The sequence below is a fragment of the Cuculus canorus genome, chromosome 13 (assembly GCF_017976375.1).
Source record: "Cuculus canorus isolate bCucCan1 chromosome 13, bCucCan1.pri, whole genome shotgun sequence".
NCBI lineage: Eukaryota > Metazoa > Chordata > Aves > Cuculiformes > Cuculidae > Cuculus > Cuculus canorus.
The window spans coordinates 2,546,695-2,567,902 of record NC_071413.1 but is presented as its reverse complement, the minus strand read 5'-3'; the positions used below and the strand labels follow the sequence as shown (position 1 = coordinate 2,567,902).

General features: G+C 48.1%; 2 long non-coding RNA genes across 14 annotated transcripts in view; one reads left to right on the top strand and one right to left on the bottom strand.

The window, feature by feature from the left end:
* Positions 1 to 18,954, top strand: part of LOC128853487 (uncharacterized) — a 27,847-nt gene extending 8,893 nt beyond the window's left edge. The window contains exons 1-7 of one of the 11 annotated variants that reach the window (XR_008452052.1): positions 2,338 to 2,514; positions 2,593 to 2,768; positions 4,523 to 4,603; positions 9,459 to 13,276; positions 14,060 to 14,687; positions 15,957 to 16,122; positions 17,061 to 18,954. This is a non-coding gene — a long non-coding RNA (uncharacterized LOC128853487). Of the gene's footprint in view, positions 1 to 2,337; positions 2,515 to 2,592; positions 2,769 to 4,374; positions 4,443 to 4,522; positions 4,604 to 9,458; positions 14,688 to 15,956; positions 16,123 to 17,060 lie in introns of those variants that run through there. The other 10 variants (XR_008452054.1, XR_008452053.1, XR_008452049.1 and 7 more) reach the window with 10 other exon arrangements.
* LOC128853488 (uncharacterized) overlaps positions 17,754 to 21,208 on the bottom strand; it is a 23,682-nt gene continuing 20,227 nt past the window's right edge. For all 3 annotated transcript variants that reach the window (XR_008452059.1, XR_008452057.1, XR_008452058.1), the window contains 5 exons: positions 20,130 to 20,286; positions 19,824 to 20,022; positions 19,330 to 19,469; positions 18,979 to 19,124; positions 17,754 to 17,877 (listed from right to left, as the gene is read on the bottom strand). This is a non-coding gene — a long non-coding RNA (uncharacterized LOC128853488). The remainder of the gene's footprint in view (positions 17,878 to 18,978; positions 19,125 to 19,329; positions 19,470 to 19,823; positions 20,023 to 20,129; positions 20,287 to 21,208) is intronic.

The window sequence follows — 21,208 nt, the reverse complement described above, 5'->3', positions numbered from 1 at the left end:
CTATTTCTATTTGTAGCACCCTGCTAGACTTGTATCCCAGCCAATCCAAAATTCTTCTGAAACTCCCTGTGCTAGCAGCAACATGAAAGCAGAACTCTGCAGCAGCTACGCTAGGGTTCAGCTAAAGTTAGGAGCGGTGTCAGGCTTTTGGGTTCCACTGAAAATGGAAACGCTACCTGCCAAGAGAAACAGCTTGCAAAAATTGTGTTATATTGCCTTTTTTTTTTCTTTCATGACAATGCTCTATGTGGAATTACCAGCCAGCACTTGAAGCGGATGCACTTTTATTGCTTTGGTTTATACAGAAGGTTTGTTTTCTTGTTGTTGTTATTATTATTGCAAGATAATGCATGAGGCCGTGAAAGTACAATGCACTTTCACCCTGATGAGGCGGAACTTAGTACACTTTAAAGAGTGTTTTACTGCAGCGTGAAAGCATCAAGGCATTTTTTTCCTCCCGTTTTCCACAAAGGAGAGAAAACTAATTTTCAAAGTGTCCTATCCCACCAGAAGACAAAAACATAGAAGAGCCAGAACACATTCCTGTAGAACATGCCCATTCGCTGGATAAAAGACCTATTAAGCTTTGGTGAACCACATCCTTTCACCCCAAGAGCAGGGATGGAATGGAAAACCCTTTTGCTGATAGTGCCCCTGGCACCCCAGCGCTACCTGACTGCAGGTTGGGGTGCAGGGGGGTCTGACCAGGAGGTGCCACCATCTCTAGCCTCAAGAGCCAGACCTGCGAGCCAAAAGCAGTGCTGTTTTGCTGGAGCTTCTTAGCCCATGGGCAGGGAGGAGTCGGCAGGCCCGGCTGTTGGGGTGGGTTGAGGAAATTGTAGCCTGGATGAGCGCGTGTTCCCAGCGACCAGAGCAGAAATGCAGTACAATGGCATAGCACTTCCTTCCCCCTCATTCTCACTTCTTGGGTTGGGGCTGCATCCAGACCTGACCTGGACATTTGAGATGCCTCTCCCAAACAGGGCATGTTTGATGTCTAGGGGGCAGACTGAAAATGCAAGTGTTTCTGAAGTCTTCTTCCACGCTTGCAGCCATGCCATCCCATCAGAGCACAGAAACCTCACTCGGGACTTCGTGCTCGAGTCCTTTTAGGTCTGTGAGAGTCTTTTCCCCAAAGACAGTGCTAGCAATACCTTGGAAGTAAGAGAGCAGTGCTCCATCCTTCTGGCTGCTGTCTGTCGTCTAAGTCACTGTCTTTTATTTTAGAGCATTCACTGAGGAAGCGGGAGACCTGAGTTCAATGCGTTCCTCAATCTGAGAGCGCTCGTCTCTCACTTCCCATGAGACTGTCTAACTGCTTGTCGATCAGCTATTCCGAGTGAAGCTCTTCAGAGTGAAACCGTGTCTTCCACTAACAGGATGTTTGCTCTCCCCATCCTGCTGCTGGTGGGCAGCTTCTGCTTCAGAGTGAAGTGATCAGAGCTTCATGGTGTGAGGAGCTTCAGGCTGCTTTTGGTGTTCTTGGTGCAGATTTACAAGACCCTGTGCCTTAGGGTGTCCAGAGGAGCGCCTTGTCTCTGGATGCCTGTGGAGGATAGCAGAAAGTGCATCTCCTTGGAGATGCTGTTGTGGGCAGATAGGGAAGCAGAAAACTTGAACGTGAATCAAGGAGAGACCGTAGAGCGCAGGTGGCTCTGTGAGCCTGAACTTCAGTGCCTGAATTCAATTAGAGTGTAGTTTTATGAATTTAAGCCCTTCATTGGTGTTGACTTTCTAAAAGCCAACTCTGCATTTGCCCCCTTCAGGTGGACAGATCCTGACAAATGAGCCAGGATCTTTACTGCTGCTTCAATAAACACTTCCATGGTTTATTAAACGTGCCTTGTGTTGTTCTTTTGTGGAGATGGTATTTTGACAGTCATCATGTGAGAAATTAGAAGTTTGCCAGCTGGCCTGGCAAGACTTTTTTTCTCTTTACTATTAATTAAGATGAGATTATTGCAAAATTTTATTATGATGGTTATGATTTGTCCTGTGATAAAGCTGGGGCTAATATTGAGGCATGCAAAGCACCTTCCATGCTGGTGACGTTAGTGGGAGGTGCAGCTGAGCAGCACCTCTTTGGGCTCCTGTATCGGCTCTAATAACAAAAGTTTCAGCGGCAATTCCTGGTAGCCCTCTTCAGGCACCTTACCCCAGAGCGAGTTCTTCTGGTTCTGAGGGGGTGGTTTCACAAGGAGGAAGACGTAGCTGGGGGGGAGGAAGGGGGCAGCCGCTTGGCCACAATGGTGTCATATAACATGCCCTGGCAGGAGATCTCACTGACCACAGCTTTGCCCTGCTTGGTGAGGCTGTGACCGTTCATGGGAAAGTAGATCTGCAAGAGCAGATAGTTAGGGCACGCTGGGAAAGGAAAGGAGGGGAAGGCAGCAGAGCTAAAGCTGAAATCATCTGCAAAAAAACAGGTGCTGATGATGACTGGGGCGAGGAAGATCACGATGCTTTCTTTAACTCTTCGGAGGAATGATGAAAACTGATGGATGAAAACTCAGTGTAAGCAGACTCCCTTGTTCTTACAGTTTTGACATTTTTCAGGCTTTAATGTTAACTACTATTACCCTAATTTTACAGATGAGGACGGGCAGATTATGTGACATGGTCAAGATCACGCGAGCTGTCTGTGTCAGAGTGAGAAACTGCACCTGGATCTCTCAGCGTGAGGCTGTTGCTCTTGGTACTGCTTCCTCCCGACTGCAAACAATGCATCCAAATTGCCTTTGCCTGTGTTGTTTCGATGCCTACAAACGGTAAGGGTTTCGAACAAATCAAAGAAACAAAAAAGTCCCTCCTCCAATGTATATGTCCAATCCTCTGTAGTGTGTGACATAATGTACCTCAAAGGAGTCTGTAATTAATACAACTAATTGTCCCTTGCTGCAAAGACTCGTAGACATCACTGGTTAAGAATCTAGATGAAACTTTCACCGTGTTTACCAGCTGCCTGATGCTCTATGGTTCAGAGTGGATTTGGGTGATATCTGCAGGACAAGTTAACTTACAGCCAAGACGAATACTGAAAGCTCTTTGGTGCCATTGTCATGATTTGGCCACCACTGGAGCTTTAATGCCAGTAGGGAGAAGTCGGGGAAGTAATTAGGCAGGAAAAGTAGTCACCAGCTATAGCGCCGGGGTCTCTTGTGATTGTCAGAGTTTGCCCTCTCTGCTCAAGAAGGTTTAATATAAAGTCTGACAAAGGAGTGGGTGTCCATAGTTTGTCAGGACGAGCTGGTTCTAGGCATGTTCTTAGTCTTCAGCTTCATTGCAGATCAGCAGGAATGGGATTTTCCAAAGTGCCCAAGGGACCGTAGGTCATGGACCCGAAGGCACAAGTCACCTGGGGCACATCCAATAGTCCCATTCCAAGCAGTGCAGCTACTGAAAGCCAGAACCTATCCTTGTGGCTCCAGTTCCCAAACTACTGACTTCTCCCGCTCCAGATATGCGCAGTGGGCTGCTGCTTTTAACCTGGCAGCATTGCCAGAGGCACCTGGCATTTCACGACAGCAAAGGAACAGCCGTTAATTGAAACTCATCAAGCAAACAGCCATTTCTGCTTGCCATGGCTCTGTTTTCAGCTCTGAAGTGGGGCTGGCAATTTTTTGCTGGTCTCTCAGACCTTCTATTGAGTTTTGTTAATTAATATTTGTGAAGCACTTGGACGTTTTCAGGTTTATGGTTATCCAGAGTAGTATTATTACCGATGGTATTATTAAGACTAATAATACTGCTAATAGCCTTAGTGAGCCTGGCAAAATTCAGATTGACTAAAATCCTTGCCACAGATGAAAAAAACCCTAACTCCGGTGCTGTGAGGGGGGTACGTGGCTCAGTTACCAGTAACTGCTGTTTACAAGGGGCAGGAAGAGTATATTTGCTCAAATGAAAAAAGGTCAAGGCAGAGGCCCATTTGCTGTGTGTTAATGAGTAATCTAAAGTACAACAGAACTGTACTGTAACGAATCAGCCTGGCTTAGCTTTTCTGCCATCACCATTATTTCCAATCCAATTCTGGACTAAAATGCCAGTTTGAAAATAATCTGCATTCTCATAGACTATTTCCAACATCTCCAAATCTACGGTGAGGATTTGTTACGAGGAAACAATGGCAACACCAAAAAAAAAAAAAAATCCCATTTCGTATTTTTGCCAGGGTTTGTCTCAGGACACTGTAGGCAACCAAATTTGAAATATCAGATAGGGCATTATTTATTTCCTGGGAAGTTCTCCTTTAGGCTCAGGCCTGTGCATCTTCCCTGTGGAGCTGTGCCAGCGCGGAGCTGTGGCGCAGCTGGATCGCTTACAGCCACCCCACTAAGTTGCTGGTGCGAATTACAAAACCGCCTACGTCATCGCTGAACCTGGCCCACAGTTAAAATTCAAACATGGGTGCAGGCGAAGAGTCTTCTTCCAAGTGACTGAGCGTATGTGCACTTTATGTGTTGTAACCCCTGCCCTGTCATTGTCTTTTGCTCCCCCCCCTCAAAATATGGTTGTTTTCCAGGCAGTGCTGGTCTTCAACTGCTGAGCAGCGCTCTGGAAAAGGGCCCAAGTCTGTCCTTCATGGTTCCTCTACTGGCTGCAGGTAAGACTCATTAGAAAAAGGTTTGCAATTAATGAGCCGCTTAAAGTGCTTATCAAAAAAGTAATACTTGTGCCAGCTGCCAGCTCACCACAGCTTCTTGTTGGTAGCCCCTGGTGTTCATGTCCTTCAACTGTACGGGCCTGAGGCAGTTCGGATGTCACACATCTAGTCCTCAAAATAGGGACTATGACGCTCACGGTGCCAGAGCAGAAAGCACAGCACGGTTGTCCTGAAGCCACAACGCCAGTTTGTGAGAGCGTTTTGCCTTATGCGTAGTTATTCCTTGAAGGAAGGCAGCAGAGGGGCACACACACACACACATGTGCATGAGGTCACCTTTGGAAACAGAAACCATGCAGATTGCAAAGTGTACTTCCAAGCTTCCTGAAATGCAGTTTTGAAAGGCAATGATCCTTTAACAAATCAGCGACCTCTGCTCCAGCAGTCCCAACTGCCTGCTGACCAGGGCAAGCAAAAGAGGTTGGCGAGGGAAGATTTTCCCTTGTTTTTGACTGTGAGCTCAGAGCATCTTTCCAGTGCCAGAGCCATATAGAGAGTCTGCTTGAGCTCTGCAGTCCTAGAGGGCACCGGGGCCCGTCTGCATCCAAGGCAGGGCCACAGGAGTCGGGGAGGGAGGGGAATGGCTTCTACAGAGCTGCCCCTCTGGCACCAGCAGAAGACGGTGAGGCTGAGCAGCAGGCACCAACGTGAGCGAACGGTAGAGCATACAGTGAAGAACACATCTGGGAGCTGTTGCAGGGTCTTTGTAGTGGGATGGAAAGAGGGTTCATGCAACTCGATGCTCACACACATCAAAAGGCAGCACCAGTGGTTCCGATCTGCCAGGAGAGGGATATTTTGGATGCTCCAGAGCTCTCATGTTTGCTTTACCGTTCTGTATTATTGACAGAAGGGAAGGGGAGGAGGGGAGTAGAGGACACGTGGGTGTCCTGGGGAAGCGGGCATGGCCAGTGCTGCCCTGTGCGTCCGTACCCACGTGATGGGCTGTAGCCGGGTTCCTGGCAAGCAGTACGGTTCACAGAGATCCTTGAACCGATCTGCTGTGCGCAAGTTGTTCACCCCAGCACAGCAGTAATAGTGGAGCTGATGCTTACGTTTATAAAATCTGGCTGAGCTGATTATCTGGGCAAATATCTTCTAGCTGAAGCAAGGTTAAGAGGTTGGTAGCATCCATTCGCCGATCCCGTGCCTCCACGCTGCTCTGCAGGAGCACATGGCTGTGCCGTACGGCACACGGCGTGGCAGGGAGAGCAGTGTGTGTTGGTGGCTGGCAGCCTTTGCAGGTTGGTGATGCCACATGCAGATGCACGTGTTCGTTACTCACAGATACACATTCACTGCCCGTCTCCGCCTTTCCGCAGTTGTATACACGCAGGGTGGTGGAGCTTTCTGCTCCTGTCCCTGCTGCTGTACTGTTTCCTCTTGTTGTGCTTTGTTCTGGGTAAGATCTGCTGTTTCTGAGCTGCCGAGTGAGTTGTAGGAGTCTTTAATGACACTGATATGCTGCACTCTTCTTCTAAAGAGCAGTGAGGATTTACTTCTTCTCCTCACAGCAAAGGGAAAACTGGGGTACAGGGACATCAGGTGACCCTCCTGAAGCAGTGGGATTGTCTAGAAAGTGTTGAGTGTTCCCTGAACCCAATCCTGAGCATTAGTCATCGCTGCCGTATCACCCTTCAGCGGCACCGTAACAGTGAACTTCTGGACTGTACAGTCTTTTGCACACAGGTGTGTGAGAGGCGTTTAATGAAAAGCAAACCCGGTGCAGCAAACACCACTGCGGAGGCACATGCTTTGTTCTAACCCAGAGCCAGGATGCCTGGGAAAATACACAGGTGGTTTTAGAAAATCATAGGTAGCCTATTATGACAGAGGAGAGGGGAAAAAAACCCTCGGGAGCTTTCCCCCACGACCACCTGTTAATTTTCCCCTGAAGCCACGACTGACTTGCACGGGGTGGCATACTAACGCCCTGCAAACAGTGCTGTGAATCAGAGCTCTGCCCCGCTGTTGCTGGACCAAGCCAGCTTTTCCGATGGGAAATAACACGGTGACAGGCTGCCTCAGCTTCATGCACCCGATGATCGTCAGCCTCAGAGAAGGTTCTCCTGTTTTCCCATCCGTACAGTGCTTTGCTGCACCTGTGGCTGAGGTGAGCCCTCTTGTATACCCACCAGCCACCTTCTTTATAGTTTGTAGAGCCCATAGATCTTCTCATAAGAGAGCACTTGCTCATAAACTACCACGTCTGCATACATTTGGAGGTACTCGGACTTCTAGCTGTGCTTCAGGAGTAGCCTAGGACCACCACACACAGGCTATGCTCCTTCAGGGGTCAGCTGCTAAGACTTCTCCTTGTCTGCTGTTCCCCTCGGCCCTTGCATACCCATGGGCAACACAATAAAAATACCAACCAACCCCCGTGGCAATGAGCGTCAGCCCTGCGGTGTCCATGGCCCTCCAGAGCTAATCGTAGTCTTGGGGTTGGACCCACCAAGGACTGTTTCTGCTTCAGCTTTGTGCTGAGCTGCGGAGGAGTCCCTTGGAGCAGGGGTGCCTTACAGCTTGCTTGGTAGCTGCCCCTGCTTTTAGCTGGAGAGTCCCTGATATCGCAGTCCTGGCTCATCCAAAGATGAGCTGTGGCATTACTGGTAAAAACCTGGTGGAGCTCGTTTTGGCTGAAGCACGCGATTCAGAGGCATTTTTTTTCCAGCGTTCTCTTTCTTCTATTCATTCTTCTGAGTGTTGGAAGGAGGTATTGCCCAAAAATCATGGGGCATGGGGGCAATGTGAAGAGCTTTGCTCTTTATCCCAGCACCTCAGACAGAAAGAAGCCTGAGGGAGTTTATGAGAGGCGGCTTGGCCTGTGGCTCTCTCCTGGTGTTTTCTCTGCGTATAGTGGGCACACTGAGTGGGTTCCAAAGGAACTCTGAGCACTGCAGCAAAAGGGGAAATTTGCTGTGGAACAGTGGCTGCAGCAAGTGAGACTTAGAAACAACTTTTCCTTTGCATTTGAGGGCAGAATAAGGCATTTTACAAAGTGGTTTTTGGTGGTTTTGGTGCAGGGCAGAATTATCGATTTCTACCATGGCAAATATAATTTGTGCAGCAAAAATGGAAAATAACCAGACCGAGCTGCACAGTGTCATGAATTTTGTCCCAAGGGAACCCTGTCCTTTTGGATGTTTCATCAGAGGAATGTCATCAATTTAGCATTTTGATGGTAAAATAATTCTTCTGCTCATGAATATCTGTTTCTGGTATCTACGAGCAATGCAAACAGATGTAGGAAGCATTTTGCTATTTAGTGATCTAAATACGATTATTTCTCCCCCTTTTGAAAACAAAGCTTTTTCCCTCCTCCCCTAAAGGGTCCTGGATGGGCCAAATGCACCAATGTGTGTTAGGGAAGAGAGCCTTAGGACGGAGGGAGCCGGTGTGCTGCTGGCGTAGGGGAAGGCTTTGCTCCTCTGTAGTGATAACAGCAGTACAGATATTCCCGATGGCTTTCCCTGAGCAATTCCTGAAACTCCTCATGGTGTGCCCCAGCACCTCAGTGTGTTGGGTGACTGGGGCAGCTACTGGCAGAGGCAATTATAAATTTTTGAAGTTATACTCAAGCTACTTTCATGTCTCAGTATTCAGCTCTGTTTCTGCATTTCCAGTGCCCAGTTTCTGACTTGAGAGCCAGCGCTCCGCTCGAGGCACGTCTGGCACTTCCACACAGGGGACAAAACATTCAGTGTGGTGGCCAGTAGGGAAATTTAAAGCCTTGAATGCCCCTGCTGCGGTGACCCAGCCCCACAGCTCCTCTGGATGCGAGTGCACACAGCCTTTCTGTGGCTGCAAAGCTGTCTAAGCTGAAACACGGCTCTCCAGCAGCCAAGAAGTGAGGAACAGGGTCACTGTTCAGGCTGTTTGTTCCCCACCTTGAGCAGAGCACCCAAACCACGAGGCAGGGAGCTGGACACTCCTCACCCGCTCTCTGCTGAGGATCTGCTGCTCTGCAGCAACGTGCTGTTGAATCATTGGGTTGGGAAGCAAGTGCACGTGGGGGAGCAACGGCTGCCTTACCGCCCGGTCCGGGCATTCGCATGGGAGTCTGAGATTCTGGACTCTACTCCCAGGACTGTTTATGCATTTTACATGAAACAGTCACCAGGTAACATATAATCCCTGATCAAAGCCCTCAGGGGCTTTAGGCAAAGCAACGCCCAGTTTCTGGATCCCGATCAGACTTAGGTGTGAATTGGGCTGAGCTGCTTGGCCCTGTCAGGACTGGGGCAGTTCTGGGCATGCACGAAGGTGGAACTCCAGATAGCTGATGAGCTTGAAAGTATTAAAAAAAAAAAAGCTGGAGATCAAAGGGACCAGACGGCATGAAGGACCTAAGAGCTGCCTTTCAATCCGACGTCCAGGTTTAGGGTAAAACATCAGGTGCTCCCGTAACAAAGCCTTCTTACAGGGAAACAATTGTTCTCAGAGATTCCTGAAGTGGAAACTTATTTACATAACCATTTTATCTGCTTTTTTTTTAAAAAAAATAAGTCCCATCCCAGCCGCTGCGTTTGCTTGGATTTGTTTCCACTGAGCCGCGCAGTGGTGGCTGCTGTATGAATAGCTTGTTATTCTTACCAAGCGTGACAACTGCTGTAGCAAAATCAAGAGCAACCTGCTCTAGTGTAAACTGATTTGAGATTGCCCCCGGCAGTCCCAGCTACCTCATCTAACCTCTTTTTTTTTTTTTTTTTTCTTTTCCCAGTCTTTTTTTTCTTTTTTTTTTTCCCCCCCCTTTTCCACCCCTGAAGAGATGCACTCTCTGCTTTCTTGTCAGGTTATCACTGGCTGTTGCATTGATGCCTATGACCTGTAGAGGTGTTGTCCTTGGGGCATTCCAAGGCCACTTGGACCCTTCAGCAAACGCCGACTCCAGCTGCCTGCCTACTCTGTATTGGCTGATAGTCGTGCCCAAGAATACCTCGCTACAAAGCACCGCGGGTGTGCGCCGGGCTCTTGATGGGGCTGTTGCGTCTTTGATACCCCCACCTGCATGTCGGGAGAGTGCTGCCAGGAATGGGTAAGTGCGGACAAAGAGAGGCTTACACAGAGCGACGCTGCTGTCACACCCAATAGATGCCAAGTTGGAAGCGGTTGCATTGGTGAGGGAGTGGGGGGCATCGGGGGGCGCGGTGGAGCAGGGAGTGCTGTGTCCGATTTGCCCATCACAGCTGCCAGATCGGTGTGTATGGTGGGTGTGATGGACATTACTATCTATAAATAAATACCACAACAGCATTTTAATGAGGTGTTTTCTACCAGCACTTGTCCAGGCTGGTAGTGTTATGTTAAGGCTGGAGAAGTATCTCCAAGCAAGCTTCTTGACAAAACCTCCATAAACACGGTCTCACCCAAGATCTAACTATGATTTGTTTAGGTAAGAGGTTTTACTTGTTTGTTTCTGAAGACACTTGCAAATCCGTTTGGGTTTTTACCTTTATTTATTTATTTTTCCCCTCCTTGGCCCAGGTTTTGTGTTGGTGTCACAGAACCTGATGTAGAGATACTCTCAGGGAGTGTAGTGATGGGATGAGGGGTAACGGTTTTAAACTGAAAGAAAAGAGATTTAGATTAGACATTAGGAAGAAATTCTTCCCGATGAGGGTGGGGAGGCCCTGGCCCAGGGTGCCCAGAGCAGTGGTGCTGCCCCATCCCTGGAGGGGTTCCAGGCCAGGTTGGATGGGGCTTGGAGCCCCTGATCCAGCGGGAGGTGTCCCTGCCCATGGCAGGGGGTGGAACTGGATGGGCTTTGAGGTCCCTTCCAGCCCCAACCATTCCATGATTCTATGAGTCTATGCTAAGTTCCCTCCACAAGAATGCATGAGAGCTGTACATATCCAAAACAAAGCCAAGAAATGGTCTTTCTCAGACTAGCTCTGAGGAGTGTTTTGCATATTTGACCCCTGTGCATTGATGGCAGGACCTCTTTTCTCCTCAATTTGAAGTTCTAGAAGAAAAAAATCAGTTGTTTCATTCTTAAACATGTGATCTCTGAAGTGAAGGCTCTTGACTGTTTGGAATTGTGATGCATACTCAGAATTCATTCATATTATAAATAAATAATTGGCAGGTGATGCTATAGAGATAACAGCTTCCATTCCTTTTGAGAAATCATTAACTCCAGCCAGGCCTCCTTGATCGACAGCTATTAAAAAAAAATACCCAAACCAACCCACAAAATAATATTGGTTGGAAGGGGGATCTGGAAGGCTGTACTCCAGCCTCCTCAAAGCAGGGCTAATTTCAATATCAGCTCAGGTTGCTTAGGCTTTGTCCATTACAGTTTTGACATCTTCAGAGATGAGATTGTCCTCCAGCATAATGACCTGCAGGCTCCATTCAGTGTCCCACACAAATTTGCTGAGGAACCGTTCTGCTCTGTCATCCACGTTGCTGGTGGACTGGCCCTAGCGTTGTCACTTGAGGAATGCCAAATGTTAGCACCAATCAGATGTCTAGTTGTTGACCATTATCATCCTTTGAGCTTCATGGCTCAGCTGTGAGCTTTTTTCAACCAGGTTGTGGTCCATCCATGCAGACAATGCCTACCCAGTCTGGCCCATATGGGAGACAATGTGAAAGACCGCACTAAAACCAAAGTCATTGACGCCCACTGCGTCCCCTACCTTGGCCATCCAGCCCATCATTCCAGCACAGGTGACAACCACCTTGGCCGGGTGCAATTTATCTGTAGTAGATGCAAGCTGGCTGTTCCTGGCCACCTTCCTGTATCTGAATGTGGCTTCTCTGTAGACTCACTCCATAATATTCCAAGGAAAAATATACAGCTATCTTATGTAAGACATCTTTATCTTTGCTAATACTTTGTCCAGTCCCTTTCAGAAGTGGCCTGTTGATTACGTGTGTTGAGTTTGTGAGATTTTCAGCATGTGCCAGCAGTGTTCAGTGAGGGAATTTGGGTAGGGAGCGGCTGAGCAGGTCAAACTCGGAAGCAACCTAACCTGGACACACCTATTTCTCCTCTGTTGGGAATCCCTTTCTTCCCAGCCTTGCCACCAAGGACAGTCTTCCTGCCATTACTGACAAGGCCTTTGTGTCACTTCAGGGCATGAGCCCTGAGGGAGGGAGATGGGAAAAGAGGAGGAATGAGATTACTGTGTTAATGGACAGTAGAGTACAGGAGTATTGGATCCTGGCACCTGGCAAGGATTCCGTTTGTTTGAGTTAAAGGAAAAATTCAGGAAGAAGAAAGGGTAAGGTCATCTGCATAGAGTCCGAGGGACGGGCATGGTGGTTTCCAGAGGGCGGCTTGAGGCTCGCTCCCGCAGCAGGGACCTGGCTGCAGCCGTGGCCTCTGCTCCCACGTGCCTGCGGCATCCCCTGGTTTACTCCATTCCTGTGGAAAACTAAACTCCTGGAACCACTGGCCTTGTGGGGGGCCTCGTGGGATTCACAGCTGGATGGGCTTGGCAGAGGAGACGTGTCCCCCATGACTGGAACAGGACCGTGTAGTCACCACTGAGGCAGGCGCAGTGGTGGGAGGTAACGACTCGGAGAGAACACTCGTGTGTGCGGCGTTGGGCTTGACTGGTTAGTTAGAAGAAACACACATAATCCACATATCTTTTGCTGCACCCATACTAACATGATAGCATTTCTGTGATGGACTTAGACTTGTAATCTCCTCACCAGAACACTGGAAGACTTTGTTAAGTCATGCACAGAAAAGCAATTGGGATGCGCGTGCAGTGACAATGCTGCTGTGGAGCTGCATACATCCCTGATGAAGGAGACACATGGCAGGCTGAGGGCTTGTTGGAAATGGGTTTTTACATGGCTTTGATTTAGGATATATTAATAGTTTGAGGTAGATCACAAGATAAAATATGTGATTTTAATAGCCCTTAATCATTAGCTGATTTAAAATGTGATTCAGCAAGATTTGCTATAATCAAAAGAGCGACTTGATTATAGATTCAAAAAATGGCAAAGCTATACTTACTGCAAGGTTCATTCAAATCCCACAGGCTCGGATATATGGATATCCAAAGATATGGAGGTTAACCTATGGACAGAATGTCCCTCCTGTCGACATTAGAGAAATACTCGCTTTAAATATGTTGGCATTCTCAACAGGCAGCTGCTGAGTCGTGAGGAGCCCAACCGACTGCACCAGTTTGAATTGCTTTGTTAATTAAGCATTATTAGAAATTATACCTTTTTAATATTTTTTTAAGCTACCTCAATAAATTCTAAATTGCCGCTAAGTCGAAGTCTCATAAAAACCCCTCCGTGACAGGTTTCCTGGGTCCCAAGGTAAGTGCACGTACCTGCACGCTGCAGTCCCTCGTGCGTTCGTGAAACCTGACTTGCTGGGTCACCCTCCGGCCTCATTCGCAGTGACACAACATCATTTAAAGCTGTTTGCTTATTACAGAGATACTATCACAAGGCGTGGCGCCCTGATTGGAGTCTAGCAGGAAAGTAACACTCTTATTCACCCACCCACTCACCTCTGGGAGATGGTCTGAGGGTCTCTCCTTGGCTTCATGACGGAAAGTGGTTGATTCACCTCCGCCCAACGGTAATTACGTGTTGCTGCCCACTGGAAGTTCCCAGGTTGGCATTCAAGAGGTAAGACCAGAACTCACTGCTGAGATTAATTGCAAAGTAAAAGCTTGATTCCTTGTTGTCTGTTTTATATTCAGCCTAGTAAGAGTTACTTAATAGACCGTATCATTTACTTGTGATTTTTTTTTAATGATCATTAAAATGCTCCTAATTGCTGTTACGCTGCCACGCTCCTACTTCTCCATCGTTATTTGAATGCAACCTTCCCATCAAGCTAGAAAGCGGTTCTGGTAAAGAACTTTTATGGCATATTTAGTTTTTCATCGGTCCCATTTTTAATTCTTTTAGTCTAGATCCTCCTGTGTAAAAAAACCCAGCTTCTTGCATGGAGCAAGCGCTAAACCCCAAGGTGCTCACCCAGCCCGTGGGCTTGCATTTATGGATCAGATGTAGTATCCCAATGATCCTATAAACGCAGCTATGGAACAGGAGCTGCAATCTATTTAGCAGGGTCGGTTTTCGTGTATGTCCTTGAGTGAGCTGGGATCGGAGCAGGTGTAGGTCTGGGGCTGGCTGACAGGAGCTAGCAGAGACAGAGGTGTAGAAGGACAGTGTAACAAAGAAAGAGGTGTAGAAGGACAGAGTAACATTTCCAAAGAGACGGTGTGCTTGCATCTTCACTGTTCCTAGCTGGTGTACAAGAATACTCCTGGTACGATGATACATGGGGTCTGGACAAGGGAATAAACTGTCTTTCAGTGCCTGGATCAGTGGAGGGGATAGAGCAGAAACAGCAGTACAGGAAGGGGAAGTCAATTCACTCAATATTATTTGTTGATATACCAGCTTCACCACCTTTCCAAGCTCTACAGTATCAGTGCCATCGATACAGGCATGTGACACGTCAACAAGTGGTGAGACTGCTGTCGAGGAGGCTTGCAGACAAGATCTGCTTCTGTTTGAGACGGTACCCAGGCTGGTATGTGGGTCTGGAAAAGGGAACTGGGGAGGTCACCGTGCTCTGCGGACCGGGATCACCACCCAAGAGCTGCCCCAAGTGCCTTGCAGGTTACATACGTGTTAACGAGCCTGGAGAGCTGAGGCCTGCGTCAGGCAGTGGGCTGGGCTTCACAGGGTTCTCTAAGAGCTTGTCACAGTCAGTGCTACTTCAAGCCTGTGGGATGGGGGTACCCAAATCCCTTTGGTAATGTTAAAACCCCTGTCTTCCTCACTTCAGGTGCAACTGGAAGGAGCTGACCACCAGCATTTCCAATTGTCAGTGTCCATGTGTTCTGCAGTCTCTGCCATTAGAAACCCCAGGATGGCATCGCCTCTTGCCCTTGAAAGGAAGCACAGAGCCACTGTGCTTAAACCCGATGATGGGTGAAGCCAGAAAACAGGCTTTGGGAGCTCTGTGTTAGTCCATGACTGCCTGCCTGCGCCTTGCCCTCAAGAGCCCAGTGCTGCGAGTAAGGTGAGGTGACCCTGGTTCGGCAGGTCCGACGCCCACGCTGCTGAGCCCGCCCAAACTTAAGCAGTTTCTCACCTTTGTGCTACTCCCAGCTGAACAGGGAGACAACTTTGCCACCTCTTCTTGTGTCAGGAGGTCAATCTTTGCATGGCTGCCTTTTCTTTTAAATACGTATATTAAAAGACATCATAAAATGCTGTAATAGGAGTGCAATTAATGACTCCTTGGAAGCACAAAGCGATTACTGTCTCTCGGTGCAGTAAATAGAAAGCAGTGAGGTACTGGAGTTCATTTCCAAACAGGTGAGTGGGAACTCTCAAGCCGGGATGTGGTTAGTGTGTCTGCAGGTCTGGTTTCTCCTTTCCCTGAAGTGGAGGCGGGTGTTGAACTGAAGAGTGCAACATCCACATGGTGCCTCATCTACAATTTGCCAATATTTGTTGCTTTCTTCTCTTTCGCAATCAAAGAGAAACTTGTCAGCTGGTACCTCTGGGTGACAAGGTTTGAGAAGCAACCTTTCTGTCACTATTGCAGGGTGGGGAGAATGTTCTTGGGTGGTACATGGTATTTCATTCATTCATTCTCCACATGAAAACGTGCATTAATTCTGCGAGTGATCCTGCGCACACTGCAAGTGAAATGCTCCAGATGGAGCTGCTCAGGTTTACAGGAACATCGTCGCCAGTTACAGAAACCTTTACGGCTATGCCTGCTTAAACACCATCAGTGGCCAAAGCTGCCTGGGCTGCCACGGGAGCAGGACTGGGGCAGCAATGCCGTGCTGTGACAAACAGGCCTGGCTGTACCACCACCAGCGTGATGGCAGGTGGCCCTCTAGTTAGTTTATGGTAATATATTTAAATTTCAAAATGTGTATTGTATATTAAACCACTCTAAAATCATAGGTAATGATGTGTAACAGGCAAAGGTATCTCTTCCCAGTGAAGCCGTGTTGAGTCATTTTATATTACTACTGAAGGAACAAACCGAGTTTTAACAACAATAGTTGGCAGTATTTCTATTAAAAGGCATTAGCCAATAATTTCTAAAACTGCCTGTTAATTACGGCATTCAGCCCTTGCAGGCAGTTCTATTTTACGTAAGTGCAATCCAGTTTTCGGCCATCAGCTGAAGACTTGAGCCTTTTGTTGTAGCCAAACAAGACCATGCATTGCCAAATTCCTTTCTGGGGTAGATCTATTGTCATTGGGGTTTTGGTTTTCTGGTGTTGTTATTTATTTGTTTGTTTGTTTTTAATCCTGACACTGCCAGGTAACACTCAAAACAGCCAGTTTACGCGCCACTACCTGCGGGCAGCTTCTCCGGCTGGTGTGTGAAGGTCTGCCAGCTCAGGTCCAGGGCAGCTTCTCAGCTCAAACACGGCACGCTGCGGACACAGCTGGGCTGTTGCAGCAGCCAGCCTGGCTCCGGCCACCAGGTAACCTGCCAACCACACCACGGCTTTGACCTGACAGCAAACTGCTGGTGCAGAGGTGCAGTTCTCGCACAGAGCCACATTGCACTGCAGTCTGGGCTGGGGGCTGCTGGCAGGCACCGTGCAGAAAGCACTGAGCGGGCTTTGTGGGAACCAGGGCAAGCTAAAGAGCAGGAGGCTGTTTGGGGCACCCTGCTCCACCAGCCCGAGCAGCTGAGATGTGTCGTGCATCCCTTAAATACTGAGCCCCCCCCCACCAGTGAGTTCAGGAAGAGGACCGGTGCAGCATCTGCTGCTGGGCTGGTGCTGGTCCTCAGCTGCTCACTGGAGGTGTCTGCTGGGTTCACAGCATGTCTGGGGGTCACCACGTCACCCTACATCTTCCAGCTGCACAAATACATCCTAGAACACACAGAGCAGGAGCAGATAAGGATAAATCTCTCACAGGTAACTGTAACAGTGGCAGGAAAAAAGTGACATTTGTTTTGTCCTTACCACTTTGCCTGGCTGTAATTATTATTGCTATTATTAGTGCTTCTATTGCAATATCACCTGAGGCTGCCCGGTCAGTGCTGAGCTCCATTATATTCAGCACAAATGCACCCAAATCCTGCAAAAAAACTTAGAGTTCAGAACGTAAGTGGCTTAGGACGTTGGAGAAGAGGGATAAAACCAAATGGATACAATTAGCTTAGGCATGACTTAGTCATCCTCTTCTTGGCATAATTATAAAATGGACAAAGGTAGCGCCAAATAACCTTAAATGCCCTTCTGGCCATAATTAATTATATTGCATAATAATGGTGTCAGTTTAAACATTGTTTAAAACCGATGCTTTGCTCAAAATTACTGTACAGCCACACTTGCGTCTTGCACAACAGACTAACACACAGCAGTGTCTTGACTTCCATTTTCTGTTTTGTTGTGCCATCTGTGCATAGGAAAAGCTCCTGACCAAAGAGGAGTCAGTGGTGCAGCGGTAAATAAAAGTGGGAAGATTCATCTCTCTGTGGTATACACGGAGCAGGTAAGCACTAGAAGTGCCTGGAGTAGTAGTGGGTACAAAGGGAGTGCCCGGAGTGCCCTTTGCCTGCATTTACCCCTTACTACACCGCTTGGAAGAGTTGCATAATTGATACAATTGAACCACATCAGTCCTTTATTTATAGAACATAATGAAATGGTTTTCAACATCCTGGATCATGCTGCACGGGTGATTGCTGTATGTGCACCCAAGGAGAATAAATAAAAACATTTCCCTCAGGGATTGTGTCTCTTCACCTTCTGTAGCTGCATCCAGGGCCTTCAGAGCAGTTCTGTAAGGAGTGCAGCATGAACTCCTGCTCTGCTGTTCCCCACGCTTCCTTTGGAGGAGAGCTATAGCGATGCTGCTCCGTAGTGCTGGAGTTCCACATGTCCCATTGTCGCAGTTCGATGGAGCTGAGGGGGTGCGCGTACCAAAACTCACCACAGACGACTGAGCACAGTCCCGTGCTGCACGTCGGTTGGTCCCTGTTAAAGCTCGTCACCTGCCTCTAAGAGAGATCTGCCTTACCTAGAAAGCACGTGGGCTCCGGCTCAAAAAGAAGCAGAGGCTGTGGCGTTTGATAGCTGCTTTCCAGGGATGCAAAGGGCAGGGATTCACGAGCAGTCCCCTGAGAAAGCCAAATGACGTGGATGGTCTGAGCCACCAGCTTGTGCCCGTCTCTCATTCCCGAGCCTGGCCCTGCGACTGTGTCATCCAAGGGAGACTCTGGTCTACAACAGAAGCACAAGCATCGGGTGGCACTGAGATGGGGTTACTGTAAAAGTTCTGTTAACAAAACAAAGCGCAGTTATTATTTTACCTTTTTCTTGTTGCTATTATTGGAAAAATATAGATAATTTAAAGTATTTCTCTTGCTGGATCATCTGTCCGTGTTTAGATGCTATTCTACTGTTCCTATTGCATCACTTGAATTTGGCCTTTACTTATGGTCCTACATTGTTTTTACTTTGTAATTAGAACTACTAATTGCAAGCTTGCTTACTGCCTTCAGTTGCCTTTTCCAGAGCATTATTTGCAAAAAGATCACAATTACTCAGTTCTTTTCAATTGCTCAGTGAGCATCTTCACAAATTCACGTGAAACCAGGACTAGATTTTTAATTTACTCTATTTCTAAGCTTTACACGGTGCTCATCTGGTGCATAGAAATGAACTGCACTAAAAAATGTAACTTTTCAGAAGCTGTGTAAGCTCTCTTCTCAAAAATCCTCTTTTTCTGACTAAAAACCCCAAATCAGAACACTGAAGGAGTCCCACACTAGCTGTTATATTAAATTTTAATTGGGGTTTTGCCATGTAAAACTTGAGTAAAACACACTGCCATAGTCTAGATACCTTTTGAACCGAAAAAAATCCATATAGGCTAATGGTTCTGCAAGAAGGAGCTCATCATTTCCATACACATGCTGCAAACTTAGAGACAATGCCCCCATTTTATCATTTGTTATTTCAACTTTGCTGATGATTCAGAGGTGTTATTCCGCAGAAAAACTGGAATAAGGCAGCCGTGAATCAGGTTCACTGGCTCTGCATCTCACTATCTAAAATGAGGATCCACCTACACGTAAAATACTATCATACTGCGAGTCTCTCACGAACTGCAATCTGTTCTGGCTTGCCAGATCCTCATCAGAAAAGGATTGCATAGGCTCAAAATTAAAGCACGTGCTGACTGCATTTTAGTCAATGGGAATGCTCATGTGAACAAGATGAGCTGGTTTGGGCTTTTCTAATTACAAATCACTGAAATCAAAAGTACCAGAGCACAGGGCTACTTTTTTTTTCGGTTGTTGTTGATGATGTTTTCCTTACCTGGCTGCCAGGGATGGAGAAAGCAGCCCCCAGCCTCGGTGCCGTGTGCGAGGATGCTGAGGGCACAGGAAGTTCGGGTTGCTCCCCACCATCACCACGTGCCAAGACTCAGACAGCTCCAAGGAGGCACCTCTGAGCACATGTTCCTGCAATAATGAGAGTGACATCGGACACTTGAGCTATTTTATGGGCAGCCATGAGCTCAGCTTCACCATGTGACAGAAAACACTCGGTGGCAAATCATGCTAGAAAGTCTATGCAAGTGGAATACCCTTATAGAGTTTACTTCCTTCAGTATCATCATCTCATAACTTCTTAAATAGTCTCTATTCAAAGTGCCAAATCACTTACCTTCTCACTTATATGTCATTCCTGCTTTGCTCCCTTCCCAAAGTCAGTGGGTAAATGGCATCTCATGGAACCCGGTGTTCATCCATGCAGATGAAGGCCTCTCCCCACGCACAAAACCCCTCACGTCCCCTGTGCTTAAACTCACAAACACATAAATGAATGCCAGTTAAATGCTGGTCAAGAGAGTTTCATCAGGAAACGCAGCCAGTGGTCCATCGATTTGATGAATCGCCGCCACAGAGGGACTGAACAATTAGCTGAGAGTAGAGTGTTACTGGGGAGGGGGCGATTACGGTGAGCTGCCATTATCACGTTAACAGGATAGGAGAGGGGCTCCAGCTTACGCCTAGCGATTGCACTGGATACACAACAGGGAAAAAACTCTTTTCTTTCCGCTACTTGCTATGAGCATCACCTCAAGGAGCATCTCTGCTGCCGGCAGCGCTGTGCGAGGCCTCGGGCAGGTTGCTTTGCCCCGCGTGGCTCAGACCTACCTCTGGAACAGGGACTGAGCGTGTCAGGAGCCAATGGAGTCACGGTGGCTGCTGTCTTCAGGCTGACATCAACTCTGAGAGGTCACTGCTGGGTTCCAATGGGTTAGCACAAGCTTTCTTGCCCATTAAAGGCTTTGTCTAAGGGTCTTCAGCTTGATTCCAAGCCAGGTGAAGGGTGGTACTGCCTGCTGGTGTTCAGCTGGAAAGAGGTGATGGCATTGGGGTGCGGTGACAAATGGGTAACACTATGAAAACAGAGCCAATTTGCTGGTGATCCCAGCAGAGAGGAAGGGGGCCATAACCTACCACTGCCCTGCCAAAGGCACCGTCTCCGTGTCAAGGTCTGGCTGCAGCAAGTGGGAGAGAAGTACCGTGGCTAATTGCACCGTGCGGCTTTCAGGAGCAGAGTGACGGCTTCATTCTGAAGGGACACCGAGCCTTGACCAGCACTGAGCAACCATCACTGTCAAAGAGACACCAGGTGAACCCAGGAAAAGCACAACGTCACGAGATAAAATAAGGAATGAGACAAAAAGGCAGAATCTTACAATAACACTAATGTAAACACTGGTCTGGTAAGAAATATCAGCCTGGTTTTTATCTTGTAGCAGCGAGATTGTTTTTGAGAACTTATGCAGAGTCAAATGAATTCATAAACCTCCGTACCAGGTGCAATCATTAGTCAGTAAATGAATTACACATAATTATCTGCTTTGTATTTAATTCACTTGGCTTCCAGTTTCTTGCACTTCGTACAGTGAAACTCTCTATCTCTCTCACACAAACACACTCTCCACGGGCAAGGAGGTTTTGGAAGGCTGCCACCGTCATGAATCAGACTCCACGATTTGAATGATATTTATCTAAGCCTGCAAACAAAGAAGATGGCTATGTGTCCAATGAGAGAATAATTATTGTTATTATGTTTATAGAGCAACAAAGTCGGGAGTTAGGACCCCGGGGGAAAGGCGGCAGGAAGGGCGAGCTGGGCAGAGGCAGGAGGCTGTCGGCGGTGTTTCAGTGCCAGCATGTGCCAAGGCCCTCGCAGGGTTCCCTGCCTGAGTCACCTCTGCCAGCGAGCGCCCAGGTGATGCCAGCCTTGGCGAGGATGCTCGCCAGGAGCCTCGGGACCCCCTTCCCGAGGGCTCTCACCACGATACCAGGACAACGCTGGGCTTGTGAGGGTTTTGGCAGCGGCTGAGGGGAGTTGGGGCTGGCACAAAGCACCCCAGACGACTCGGCCACCGTGAGGCTGAGGACGGGGCCGCGCTGGTCCGAGGGTGAGCCTGTTCCGCTGCACTGGGCAGCAGTGTGGACAGGGCAGCCTCCTGCTTGCAGTCGACAGTGGGTGGGTTTTGATTATACAGAAGCCATCATCCACCCAC